The sequence below is a fragment of the Haliotis rubra genome, unplaced genomic scaffold (assembly GCF_003918875.1).
Source record: "Haliotis rubra isolate DU_JTF1 unplaced genomic scaffold, ASM391887v1 Scf100, whole genome shotgun sequence".
Lineage (NCBI taxonomy): Eukaryota > Metazoa > Mollusca > Gastropoda > Lepetellida > Haliotidae > Haliotis > Haliotis rubra.
In genome coordinates, this window is record NW_025764893.1 from 833,331 (window position 1) to 849,075 (window position 15,745).

The window sequence follows — 15,745 nt, forward strand, 5'->3', positions numbered from 1 at the left end:
GTTTTACTTCCTGTTAAGCAGGTGTAATGTATACCTAACGATCAGCTTGACTTGTCAGGAGAAAATGTTCAAATATTTTGAAACTATACACAAGGTGCGTAGTCACAAGGCTTGATCCAATGTCAGTGTGACATTTGGGGTTAATATTTATTAGGGGAGATGAAAGGATAGTGAATCCGTTTGATGACAAACGGACTGTAGAAACATAATCGTGGAGAAACCCTTCTTAAATCAGTTTATCTAGATCACAGGACATAATATTCATAGAAAATATGATGAATGTATTTATGGGGTAACAGCGAGTGAGTGGCGTTCTACACGGCTTTTAGCAATATTCCAGCAATATTCCAGCAATATCACAGCAATATTCCAGCAATATCACAGCAATATTCCAGCAATATCACAGCGGGGGAAACCAGAAATGGTCTTTATACATTGTCGCCATTTGAGGAATCATTGTCTTCGGCGTGACGAGCTAACGCTTTAGCCACCAGACTACCACACGGCCCCTTAATTGGGGTAACAGCTAGGTTGAAATGTGAAGTACATCCTATGACTTTACACCTTGTCTCACTTGTTTGTGCGTGCGTGTGTGTGGTGTGAGTGTGTCTGTGCGTGTGTGGTGCCAGTGCGTCTGTGTGGTCTGAGTGCGCCTGTCCGTGTGTCTGGTGTGAGTGCGTGTGTGGTGTGACTGTGCGCGTGTGTGGTGTGAGTGTGTCTGTGCGCGTGTGGTGTGAGTGTGTCTGTGCGTGTGTGGTGTGAGTGTCTGTGCGCGTGTGTGTGATGTGAGTGTGTCTGTGCGTGTGTGATTTGAGTGCCTGTGCGCGTGTGTTTCTGTGCGCGCGTGTGGTGTGTCTGTGCGCGTGTGGTGTGTGAGTGTGTCAGTGCGTGTGTGTCTGTGCGCGTGTGTGGTGTGAGTGTGTCTGTGCACGTGTGTGGTGTGAGTGTGTCTGTGCGTGCGTGTGGTGTGAGTGTGTCTGTGCGTGCGTGTGGTGTGAGTGTGTCTGTGCGCGTGTTGTGTGAGTGTGTATGTGCGCGTGTGTGGTGTGAGTGTGTCTGTGGTGTGAGTGTGTCTGTGTGTGGTGTGTGTGTGTGGTGTGACTGTCTGTGCGCGCTTGTGGTGTGAGTGTGCCTCTGTGTGTGTTCGTGCCTGTGTGGTGTGAGTGTACCTGTGCGTGTGTGTGCCTTACAGCACCTTTGATTTAAATCATATATGTATAAAATGTAAATTATAGAATGCTTTATTTCTGAGTTAGTCATGAGACATCAATGTGCTTTGGAACAAAACTGGTATTTCCTCGTTTTCAAACAATGCAAAAACACAAATTCATTCCTTTTTTAAACCGCCTTGAACTCTGAATACCAGAGCCCCTAGTTTGACAGATATGAGGAATAACCACCACATCCACACTCTTCCCTTCCATAGAGGAAAACCACAGGTACAGGGTGCCGCCATATACTGCACAGGAATATTTCCAAGTACGGCAACTGATATACCTGCTAGTGATTTCTAGTTGCATAATTTAAATATAACGCCGTATAAATAATTCGCACAAATTAGTATTTGCATAATGTGCTGCCATTATTTAGCATATTCTGGGTACAGTCGCTTCGGATGAATGAACAGGCTATAGTAGCTTAGTGGAAATGGACATAATGATTAACAGTGTCAGCTTTTATTATTTTTATGTGATTGTTATATATGCAGTAAATACATAAAAAGCATGTGTAATTATCTCGTAAAACAAGTTGAAAATAGCAATCACCTGAAAATAGTCTTCCAAGATCTCCCCAATTTGTCATATCGGAAGAAGCTGTAGCTGGAACTATTATTGAATCAGGAATAATATACCCTGCAAAAAAAAAAGAAACACAAAAGTGGTTTTCACAGGTATACGTTGCGTATTATATAAATGTTCAACAGAACATAATAAACTGTTCAAATGCTCAATGGGGTTTAGATCTGGAGAAACTGGATGTTGTGATTCTTCAAATGACGTTTGTAAATATGATGTTCCATAATGGGAAGGACGTGTGGCCGAATAAGATCATCTGTGTAACGCTGTGTAACTTGCCCTGGACGTGTACCAAGTCTGTCCTACCGGTATGGGAGATGGCGGCCCACATCATTACACATCCACAAAATCTGTTCACCTCCTGTATGCAGTTTCGAGCATAACCTTCCCCATGACGCAAGTAAACACGACGTCTTACATTTGTACGGAGAAGCACAAACAACGTGACACGTCTCCATTGCTGTTGTGGCCATCCTCTGTGTCTTCGACAACATTGACGTCGCGGATGACAATGCTGATCAGTCAGAATGACCTCTTGAACTGGTCGTCTCGGCCTATTGCATGTACACAGTTCCTCACTGTCTGGGCTGAAATCCTACGCAGTCCTGGCGTTGCTGTTGCTGTAGCTGTAGCTGTAGCTTTAGGGGTGGCCGAGGCGAGTAAGTCACGTAAAAATGACGAAACCGTATGAATCATTGATACGTAGCAGTTTTGACACGTAGTCGAGTTTATCTGGGTAGGTCACCTGCTGACCCCTGATGTGGAACCGCGTCTGGTTTTTGACGATGCGTGGGAACACCAGGCCGCAGCCTGCCGGTGGCATGGTTGCACCGAGCTTCCTCGTGGCATGTTTTCACTTTTCACAAGCTGTACAATGGTGATGACAGACAAATGAAAACCCATCGTTTTCATCCCCCAACAGTTCATGTTGCACGTTCATTACGTGTAGGTGTGTTAGACCACTGTGGCACGCTCGCACGTGGTTGTGTTTCTGCGTTCCCTTACTTTTCCGTTATTTTTCGGCCGTACTTTATTTTACCCGCGCAAATCACCCCCCAATGCACGCAGACATTAGAAATTCATATTTGGCTTTCATACTTTATAGATATCTGTAAAACACAATCGGATATTTAAAAAAAAACTCTACTTTTGCGTTCATTTTTCAACTATAGACACATTACTTATTCCTTGTTATTTTTGTGTCTGCCTGTGCTTTATTTATTTATACAATAACGATAACCTATTGCGTGGCACCATTGTAAGACTTGCACTAGCCTCTAAGGCAATAGGTCTTAGTTCAAATTACAATTTCTAGGTTAATTAAATAATAAGAACAAGCTGTCCTAATAAAATACAGACGACCTTGTTCTTCCCGCATAAATCCACGGTTGCCGCTTATATGGATAAACCCATGAAGATCCGGGTTAGAATTTCTCTTCACAAACCCATGCTTGTCGTACACACATGCATTATATCCCAATTGTGTAGATCCATTCTAATGATGTCAATCACTAGATTGTCAGGTCCAGGCTCGATTATTTTCAGACCGCCGCCATATAGTTGGAATGTTGCTGAGTGCGGCGTTAAACATACTATAGTATAGTGCTAGACATATACTACCCATTAAAAGTTTAGACTCACTTAAAGCATTCACTATATGTTATGTATATATATGACATATGTGGTTACATTGAAGATGAATTCTCCACTAAATTGGGGAACCAACTGCAAACCTTATGCAGATGAATTGCATGATCCTCGTGCATCAAATTGCTGAAAAGCATGTGCAAATATCGTGCATGTGAACAGCTGCGTTTTGGTGTTAAGGTTTGTTAAGAATTCGTTAATTTTCACTGAGTTTCACCTTTTATTGAATTCATGACAATACTCTTTTCAACACTACGACTCTGTTTTACAATACATCAATTCATGTGTAAACAGTACCATTAAACAGTGTGGAATATTTAGCAAAATCTAGTTTAGAACAATTGACAGAAGTAAGTGGCTACATTTACACTAGTGAGTCTAAACTTTTGATGGGCAGTATATTTCACTTCCAATATGAATAACAATATCACGTTCAGCCAGTCGTCAAATATGGCGTTTTATGATGCATGTAGACAATCTGACAGCTGAGGTTCGTATTAAGGTATGACAGCCGACATCTGGTTGCTGGTAAAAGTTTGAGTTGAGAGTGAGTGGGTTTAGTTTTACGCCGCATTTAGCAATATTCCAGCAGGGGCGGATACAGCTTATTGAGAAGTGTGTGTGTGTGTGTGCGTGCGTGCGTGCGTGTGCTCACACTTGAGAAGGGGGGGGGGGGGGACACTTCATTTTTACCCGTTTCAATGGTCATTTTAGTAACATTTAATAAACTTTCAGGACAAAAGGGGGTGCGTGCCCCTGAAACTTGACGCATTTAGCCACAAAATACAAATGGCTACATGTCAGGAACCTGAAACAACCGGCAAGAGGTCGCCGGCAGTGCTCGTGGGCTCGTGTCGTATCGAAAGAAACTTAAAAGGAAAAGTATGGAGAGCATGGATAATTAGAGGAGTGGGTTGATAGGAAACTGAAAATGACAAGGGGAGACAAGTTTGTAAATGCATAGAATTCCATCCTCTAATTTATTAGCTTTTTCTCAGAAGAACCATTGTTTCGTTCTATACTAGATAAGATTGAGTGACAGGCATCATGCCTCACACCGAACAGTTATCAAAGACAAGATTAAAGGTCTCTTGATACCAGTCGTGAAAACGCATTTTGGCCTCGAGCAAGAACGTAAATGCCGAGTAGCTGTTAATGAAACGAGTCACCATGACTTCCGATATGAGTAAAGCTGTTCTTTAAATGGTGGACAATGTTACTTTTTCATTAGTTGTGTTACGCAAGTGGCAACTGAGCACTTCATGAATACGTTAAAATTATGTCGGTGAAGTAGAAACTAGTCCCTGAAAATATAAAACTCTTGGAGAAACAATAACTCCATTTAAACTGAAAAGGAGCCCAGTGGGGAGATTCAGTCGAACTGAGGGAATCTAGACTTGCTTCATTTACGGCTTTTGCATAACAGAAAGGACTGTGCGGAAGGCGGGACGGTATGTTTCAGGGACTGTGAGACAGGCGTAACAAGAACCAATCTGATCCATTTAGGGTGGTGGGGTAGCCTAATGGTTAAAGCGTCGACTCGTCACGCTGACGACCCCGGTTCGAATCCCCACATGGGCACAATGTGTGAAGCCCATTTCTGGTGTCCCCCGCCGTGATATTGCTAGAATATTGCTTAAAGCGGTGTAAAACCAAACTCACTCACTGATCCATTTAACATAAGCAACATATACTGGTATTAAAATGGCGACATCAAACCACTATCAGTTTTCAATTATTCTCTAATACAGTTCTAATACTATCCTCAGTCTGTCTACCAGCCAGTACTAATACTACCCATAATCTACTGAGCAGTACTAATACTATCCTCAGTCTGTCTACCAGCCAGTACTAATACTACCCATAATCTACTGAGCAGTACTAATACTATCCTCAGTCTGTCTACCAGCCAGTACTAATACTACCCATAATCTACTGAGCAGTACTAATACTATCCTCAGTCTGTCTACCAGCCAGTACTAATACTACCCATAATCTACTGAGCAGTACTTATACTATCCTCAGTCTGTCTACCAGCCAGTACTAATACTACCCATAATCTACTGAGCAGTACTTATACTATCCTCAGTCTGTCTACCAGCCAGTACTAATACTACCCTTAATCTACTGAGCAGTACTAATACTATCCTCAGTCTGTCTACCAGCCAGTACTAATACTACCCATAATCTACTGAGCAGTACTAATACTATCCTCAGTCTGTCTACCAGTCAGTACTAATACTACCCATAATCTACACTGAGCAGTACTAATACTATCCTCAGTCTGTCTACCAGCCAGTACTAATACTACCCTTAATCTACTGAGCAGTACTAATACTATCCTCAGTCTGTCTACCAGCCAGTACTATACTACTACCCATAATCTACTCAGTCAGTCTGTCTACCAGCCAGTACTAATACTACCCTTAATCTACTGAGCAGTACTAATACTATCCTCAGTCTGTCTACCAGCCAGTACTAATACTACCCATAATCTACTGAGCAGTACTAATACTATCCTCAGTCTGTCTACCAGCCAGTACTAATACTACCCATAATCTACTGAGCAGTACTAATACTATCCTCAGTCTGTCTACCAGGCCAGTACTAGTACTATACTACCCAGTATAATCTACTGAGCAGTACTAATACTATCCTCAGTCTGTCTACCAGCCAGTACTAATACTACCCTTATAATCTACTGAGCAGTACTAATACTATCCTCAGTCTGTCTACCAGCCAGTACTAATACTACCCTTAATCTACTGAGCAGTACTAATACTATCCTCAGTCTGTCTACCAGCCAGTACTAATACTACCCTTAATCTACTGAGCAGTACTAATACTATCCTCAGTCTGTCTACCAGCCAGTACTAATACTACCCTTAATCTACTGAGCAGTACTAATACTATCCTCAGTCTGTCTACCAGCCAGTACTAGCATACTACCCTCAGTTTAATCTACTGAGCAGTATAATACTATCCTCAGTCTGTCTACCAGCCAGTACTAATACTACCCATAATCTACTGAGCAGTACTAATACTATCCTCAGTCTGTCTACCAGAGCAGTACTAATACTACCCTTAATCTACTGAGCAGTACTAATACTATCCTCAGTCTGTCTACCAGCCAGTACTAATACTACCAGTACTAATACTATCCTCAGTCTGTTAATCTACTGAGCAGTACTCAGTCTGTCTACCAGCCAGTACTAATACTACCCTTAATCTACTGAGCAGTACTTATACTATCCTCAGTCTGTCTCAGTACTAATACTACCCATAATCTACTGAGCAGTCATACTATCCTCAGTCTGTCTACCAGCCAGTACTAATACTACCCTTAATCTACTGAGCAGTACTAATACTATCCTCAGTCTGTCTACCAGTACTACTATCCTCAGTACTAATACTACCCTTAATCTACTGAGCAGTACTAATACTATCCTCAGTCTGTCTACCAGCCAGTACTAATACTACCCTTAATCTACTGAGCAGTACTTATACTATCCTCAGTCTGTCTACCAGCCAGTACTAATACTACCCTTAATCTACTGAGCAGTACTAATACTATCCTCAGTCTGTCTACCAGCCAGTACTAATACTAATCTACTGAGCTGTCTACCATAGTACTAATACTAATCCTCAGTATTAATCTATCCTCAGTCTTGTCCAGCCAGCAGTACTAATACTATCCTCAGTCTGTCTACCAGCCAGTACTAATACTACCCATAATCTACTGAGCAGTACTAATCTACTATACTATCCTCAGTCTGTCTACCAGGCAGTACTAATACTACCCATAATCTACTGAGCAGTACTAATACTATCCTCAGTCTGTCTACCAGCCAGTACTAATACTACCCATAATCTACTGAGCAGTACTAATACTATCCTCAGTCTGTCTACCAGCCAGTACTAATACTACCCATAATCTACTGAGCAGTACTAATACTATCCTCAGTCTGTCTACCAGCCAGTACTAATACTACCCTTAATCTACTGAGCAATCCTACTAATACTATCCTCAGTCTGTCTACCAGCCAGTACTAATACTACCCATAATCTACTGAGCAGTACTCTAATACTATCCTCAGTCTGTCTACCAGCCAGTACTAATACTACCCATAATCTACTGAGCAGTACTTATACTATCCTCAGTCTGTCTACCAGCCAGTACTAATACTACCCTTAATCTACTGAGCAGTACTAATACTATCCTCAGTCTGTCTACCAGCCAGTACTAATACTACCCTTAATCTACTGAGCAGTACTAATACTATCCTCAGTCTGTCTACCAGCCAGTACTAATACTACCCATAATCTACTGAGCAGTACTAATACTATCCTCAGTCTGTCTACCAGCCAGTATCCTCAGTCTGTCTACCAGCCAGTACTAATACTACCCTTAATCTACTGAGCAGTACTTATCCTCAGTCTGTCTACCAGCCAGTACTAATACTACCCATAATCTACTGAGCAGTACTAATACTATCCTCAGTCTCTCTATCAGCCAGTACTAATACTAACCTTAATCTACTTAACAGTACTAATACTATCCTCAATACACCTACCAACCAGTACTGACACTATCCTTAATCTTCAGTCAGTATTAATACTATCCTCAAGACTAGATTCCCCCCAATGCTCATGTTGTCAACCACTGGTTTCTCTTGTCAAGATATGGTTATGTACAGACACCACCACACAGACACGTAATGCTGGCTCAGCTGACCAGATTTTGTTCCATCTTCTCAAAGCAGAGTCCCAGGCTGGGCATCAACAAGCATACGCTTTAACTTGTTTTGTTGCCAGATGCTCCATCCACTAGGCCATTGAGACTGATGCCAAGTTGCATGATGCCAGCTAGATATATTAACATAGTTCCTGTTTTGTTTGTTGCTTAACACAGCACTCAGCATTGTGGTGACCAGATAATCCAGTGATTGACCTCATGACCATCAATCTTGCCAACTGGAATACAACAGGCATCGAGCAAGTTAGTGAACCTAAACCTAAACACCCGATTATGTTAGTCGTCTCTTACGAAAAGCATGGGTTGGTGAAGACAAGTTCCAACGTGTATCTTCATGTTATGTGAGTGAGTGAGTGAGTTTAGTTTTACGCTGCACTCAGCAATATTCCAGCTATATGGCGGCGGTCTGTAAATAATCGAGTCTGGACCAGACAATCCAGTGATCAATAGCATGAGTATCGATCTGCGCAATTGGGAGCCAATGACATGTGTCAACCAAGTCAGCGAGCCTGACTACCCGATCCGTTAGTCGCCTCTTACAACAAGCATGGGTTACTGAAGATCAATTCTGTCCCGGATCTTCACGGGTCTCATGTTATGTTGTTTTACACTTGCCACACCATCAGGTACCACAACATCAATCGGCAAAGTCACCGAGTCATTGATTGCAGCAGTCAAATTCTAATAGTCCCTCGCAGTAGTATTGCTGAAATATTGCTGAAAGCCGTGTAAAACCATACTCCCCTACTCACTCCAATTCTACTCCAGAATCCCAACAGAGCAAAAGACAACACTTTTTTCACTGTCACTGCAATTTCAACTATAATATCTACAACAAATTAAAACAATAAACAAGTTAACTAATCAACAACCTGTTTGTAAATTTCCACTGATGTGATGACACTCACACAGACATGTAATTTGTTTGTTTGTTTGTTGTTTAACTCCACACTCAGCAATATTCCAGGTATATAATGCTGGTCAGTAAACCAGACAATCCAGTGATCAACAACATGAGCATCGACCTACTCAACTGGGATGCGATGACACGCGTCAACCAAGTCAGGGAGTCTGACCACCCGATCCCGTTAGTCACTTCTTACGTCAAGCATGGGTTGCTGAAGGCCAATTCGGCCCGGATTTTCATAAGTAATAACAACCAGTAAAAGTAGGACACCATCTTTATTCCAAGTGGTTACAAAACATATGAGAAACCAACCATAAAATATGATGCTTGTAGAATACAACATTGTCGAAATATAAACACAACATATGTAAATGTCAGACACAACTTACACCTGTTACAAAATATTAGTAGAATCAGTTTTGTAAAGGCAAACGAAAAGTTTAAAACATAATTGGATCACACATTCATGTTACAATACAACTTAGGCAACAATGAATATTGTTTAAGATACATAATTTTGTATACCTTCAGAAAAAGACATTTTACTTATGATTTTATGATATGATTCACTCGCACACATTCCAGCATATCTGGCTCAAAGCAGTTAAGAACAACTAGATTCTTACATGTTACCAAACATAATATGGCATGACTGACCAACTATAGTATAAAATAATTATGTGGTCCTTAACTTCTTTTAAGTAATATATATTCAAAGTGGAGATGCAAAGATCATTTAATAATGGTAAATTATATTCTACTCAAATTATGACAGGGATATTCACATGGGCCATTCTGTTTAGATATGAATCAGTTTTGTGAATTATGGTATCCCTATCATAAATTGAGAGGTATATAACATGTATACATATGCTCCCATCAGTGGTCCTTTAGTAGGCTCTATTCTTCCTGTGTTTCATACCCGTGAAGGTCCGGGTTTAAAAACTAAACTCACTCACTCACTTACTGTGTTTCAATGTATCCTACTCTAAGGACGTTAAGGAACACCTGTTTTAGTGAGTGAGTGAGTGAGTGAGTTTAGTTTTATGCCGCACTCAGCAATATTCCAGCTATATGGCGGCGGTCTGTAAATAATCGAATCTAGACCAGACAATCCAGTGATCAACAGCATGAGTATCGATCTATGCAACTGGGATACGATGACATGTGTCAACCAAGTCAGCAAGCCTGACCACCTGATCCCATTTGTCACCTCTTACAACAAGCATGGGTTACTGAAGATCAATTCTAACCTGGATCTTCACGGGTAGAACACCAGTTTTTATCTCATTTGACTAACTTCATAGGTAATCTGTTAAGGATAGTATTACACACAGCCTTGAAAAAGTGCGAGTTCCTTAACTTATTTTGAGTCATATATTACAAAGTAGGCACAATGGCTGTACATTCAATACACTACCTGTCTCAAGGATGTCAGCTGGTCTTAAGAACAATATATATTTTAAAGATAAGTATTTAAAAAAAGTTTGATGATTTGATCAAAATGTCAAACTGAAAATATTGAAAATGGAGTTATGGTATAATTTCTACTGCACTGGGCCTTACTGAATTCACACTTTTTAACACATGAATACAAGGAAATTATGTCTGATTAATAGTTTCCGTCAAAAGAATAATTAATAGTATATATCTTAAAAAATATTTTTAACACATCTTGATGACAGGTTTATCTATAAGTAAACATCATACTTTTTACACCAGTATCCTTGCATCATATTTTGTACGTTTACGTTTTTTCACCAATTGGTAATGAGCGGCGTTATTTATTTGATGATGTCATACAGCATCATGAAGTCATCCGATCACATGACAATAGTGATGTCGTAGTATTAGAACAATGCAGTTCCACATATTTTCTTTTATTTAAAGCAAGACTTTGTGAGTTGTAAAATGGGAATTAATTCATATTTTCTTTGGAATATTTTGGCATATAATTGAGGGTATATAAAAATATTGGCAAGATCAGTTCATGTTGGTGACAATGACATGTTGACCTACAGTATGCCAGTACACGGCAGTTTGAGTTGTATGTAGTTTAAAGTTTGTTTATCTGTTATTTGTTTAACGCTGCACTCAACAATATTGCCACGATGTATCATGCTTGTCTATCGTGAGTGAATGAGTGTGTTAAATTTTATGCCACACTCAGCAATATTCTAGCTATATGGCAGTGGTCTGTAGATAATCGAGTCTGGTGCAGTCAATCTAGTGATCAACAGCATGAGTATCGATCTATGCAATTGGGAACCGATGACATGTGTCAACCAAGTCAGCGAGCCTGAGCACCTGATCCCATTTGTCACCTCTTACAACAAGCACGGGTTGCTGAAGATCAATTTTTTAACCTGCATCTTCATGGGTAATGCTGGTCTGTAAATAATCAAGTCTGGATCAAACAAACTTGTGATCAATATCATGAGCATCAGTCAACACAATTGGGATCACCGGCAGGCAATAACCAAGTCAGTGAGCCTGACCTACAATCCCTTTAATTGTCTTTTACAACATGCACAGACTACTGAGGAGCAATTCTATCCAGCATTTTCACTGTGGCAGTTTGAACTCAATTCAAAGTCATACCAGCTGACATCCATAAAAATGATTTACTCGATATATATATAGTTTTCATGGCTAAAAGACAGAAATTCCAAAATATCAGATTTGAGACAAGGGAGGCAAAATTACCAGTATTTAAACAACCAAGTGCATACTCCAAGGGAGGTAAGTGATGAGAGGTCAAATATTTATGCCTTGGCAGTCTGGTACCTCAGCTGCCTGAATGGAGCCGATGCCATACATTGGTACACATTGTCTCTGATTGGAGCAATGACTGTAGGCCATTGTGAAATTCCCCTCTAAAACATGTGAAAGATAATCACAGATATGTCATAAAAATCAAATTGGGATTTTCAGTTTATTTCCTGATTTTGAAATAAACAATATCCAAGACATTTTGTAAGATAATGGAACATATAGATAATTATACATTAACTAACCTAATGAAAGAACAATATTGTTTTAAGTAAAAAGCTGGCAACACAAATCTAAGTATCAGTACAGAAATCGGACCGGTCTCTCTGCAAGTCAGTTATAAAATCATATTCATAATGATTAAAATGTAAGTGATTTTGTGGCATACAATTAGTTAACCAAAAACTTAATTTTACATTTATATGTCAATAAACAGAACAAGTTTGGCTTTAACCATTTCCTGTATTTTTAACTGGGTGTGGCTTGTCTTGCATTATTGACCTTAATAATGTCACTGGTTTCTCTGCACACCGGTATTTACACATAAAATGGCCAAAAATACACATTGCTATTTAATCAAAAACATTTACAATATATGAGAAGAGGTGTAGTTGGAACTAATGATTTTATGATATTACTGTACAAAAAGTTAATAATATTACTAAAACAACAATTTCATGATAAACCAAAAACTAGTTCATGAGATTATTAAACAAGTTCATGATATTACTAAAACAAGTTCACGAGCTTAGTAAAACAAGTTCACAATATTACCATACAAAAAGTTCATGATATTACCATAAAAAAAGTTCATGATATTACTAAAACAACAAGCTCATGATGTTACTAAAACAACAAGCTCATAATGTTACTAAAACAATAAGCTCATGTTACTAAAACAACAAGCTAATGATGTTACTAAAACAAGCTCATGATGTTACTAAAACAACAAGCTCATGTTACTAAAATAACAAGCTCATGATGTTACTAAAATAACAAGCTCATGATGTTACTAAAACAACAAGCTCATGTTACTAAAATAACAAGCTCATGATGTTACTAAAACAACGTTCATGATGTTACTAAAACAACAAGCTCATGATGTTACTAAAACAACAAGCTCATGTTACTAAAACAACATGATCATGATGTTAGCTCATGATGTTACTAAAACAACAAGCTCATGATGTTACTAAAACAACAAGCTCATGATGTTACTAAAACAACAAGCTCATGATGTTACTAAAACAACAAGCTCATGATGTTACTAAAACAACAAGCTCATGATGTTACTAAAACAAAACAACAAGCTCATGATGTTACTAAAACAACAAGCTCATGATGTTACTAAAACAACAAGCTCATGATGTTACTAAAACAACAAGCTCATGATGTTACTAAAACAACAAGCTCATGATGTTACTAAAACAACAAGCTCATGATGTTACTAAAACAACAAGCTCATGATGTTACTAAAACAACAAAATGCTACTAAAACAACAAGCTCATGATGTTACTAAAACAACAAGCTCATGATGTTACTAAAACAACAAGCTCATGATGTTACTAAAAGCTCATGATGTTACTAAAACAACAAGCTCATGATGTAAAACAAGCTCATGATATTACTAAAACAACAAGCTCATGATGTTACTAAAACAACAAGCTCATGATGTTACTAAAACAACAAGTTCATGATGTTACTAAAACAACAAGTTCATGATGTTACTAAAACAACAAGCTCATGATGTTACTAAAACAACAAGCTCATGATGTTACTAAAACAACAAGCTCATGATGTTACTAAAAAACAAGCTCATGATGTTACTAAAACAACAAGCTCATGATGTTACTAAAACAACAAGCTCATGATGTTACTAAAACAACAAGCTCATGATGTTACTAAAACAACAAGCTCATGATGTTACTAAAACAACAAGCTCATGATGTTACTAAAACAACAAGTTCATGATGTTACTAAAACAACAAGTTCATGATGTTACTAAAACAACAAGTTCATGATGTTACTAAAACAACAAGCTCATGATGTTACTAAAACAACAAGCTCATGAAGTTACTAAAACAACATGTTCATGATGTTACTAAAACAACAAGCTCATGATGTTACTAAAACAACATGTTCATGAGATAACTAAACAAGTTGATGAGTTTATTGAAATAAGACATTCGTGCAATGCCCCTGCGTGCTATTCCTAAAAAAAGTTTATGCGATTACTAAAACATGGTCATGAGATTGCGAAAAATAATCATGAAAGTAAAATTGACTAAACATGCAAAAAAACAACAGCTGTTTTCAATAAAAACAACAAAACAGACAAAACAAACAAAAACAAGAAGTTCAGGGGCAGAGAACTCCTTAACCAACTGAGACGATACTGAAACAACTTATATATTCACTGACTTTTCTGTGGCTATTTCATTATGCCCCTGGTAGAAATGACGCATACAATCACGCTTACAACCAATCAAAACAAAAGGATCGAATCACAAAACAGTAATACCTGATTCTGATTGGTCAGCAAATAATCACAAACATACATCATATATACAACAGTAATATTTATACGTTGAAAATGTCCACTTGACTGCCATAGAAGCACCCATAAAACCATCATCATCATCATCCCTCTTACTTCAAACAATTCTCTATCACACCACAATTCAGAAACCCACAAAAAACTACTTATATTGTACCACAAACAGCTGCACATTAATCAAAATAACATTATATATATCTGAGTAGAGATTGCGATCTGGTAGAATTAGTAGAGATTGCGATCGGAGTCTCCACTGGTAGAATTTCTGATCCTACTTTAGCCTTTTAACACCTTGGCATTATTCAGTCTAAAGTTATCTTAAAATAACTTATGTAAAGTGACTCTGGACAAAAATAACAGGCTTTAGTCATACCATGTTGTATAAAAAAATTACTTCGTATATGTATCATATAATTATGAAAATGTCAGGAAATAAATCTGACACAGTCATATATTTACATGTATATATCACAAAGCAGGTAACTGGATTCACCTGCACAACGAACACCTGTAATTAACACAACCATCTGCAGACAACTCATCAGCAGGTAATATCGGACAAGTTGTTTACACATGACAACTACCCTTTAGGACAAAACAACAACTCTATCTACATTTCTACAATTATTGAAATATCTATCATGTCTATCTGTGCACAACCACCAAAATTTTGCTTCTATTTAGTAATTAGTTCTTAAGCACAACTGCATAGGCTGATTAATAATCCTCACAGACTGTCTTGGTCTGTGCTGCCTTCAATGGTATGCTTGTCATCTTCATCAGGAATAAACAACTGATGTGATGCTGGTCGAAGTCAGGTACCACTATGGTGATACCTGTGAGCAAAGTGTGATGCTGGCTACCCCAGAAACATAGTCAGGGTTACAGGGTTAAAACTAGACTAACACTTAGCCCCTGAATATATACAAATTTGATAGTAACAAATAATCCATTTAAATTGAAAAGGAGCCTCAGTAAGACGTGACAAAGAACCTGAGGAAATCTAGACTTGCTTCATTTAGGGATTTAGCACTGCAGGGAGGGCTGGGCAGTAGGGAAAATATTGTGGTTTCGGGGGCTGTGAGACAGACGAGGCTAAAACCCATAATTCTTTGTTTCTGGGATGCCAATATAGGGGAGATAACTCTGCACGTCAAATTGTGGGTATGAGACAAATGGACGGACCACACTGCCAGGAATTATAAGTAAATGTAGCTACAGCTGGCTATCGATATGGATCATAGAGAACAATAATTGCAATTAAATATCGATCGATTATCGATAAATATTGGAAATGTAACTTTGTAAA

General features: G+C 38.7%; 1 long non-coding RNA gene across 1 annotated transcript; it reads right to left on the bottom strand.

Annotated features, from left to right (window-relative positions):
- Nucleotides 1-2,042: 2,042 nt before the first annotated feature.
- LOC124266621 lies at nucleotides 2,043-15,419 on the bottom strand. Its single transcript, XR_006895802.1, has 3 exons — nucleotides 14,509-15,419; nucleotides 9,377-9,379; nucleotides 2,043-2,052 (listed from the first exon to the last, which is right to left on the bottom strand). It is a non-coding gene; the product is annotated as an uncharacterized LOC124266621 (long non-coding RNA).
- Nucleotides 15,420-15,745: the final 326 nt, after the last annotated feature.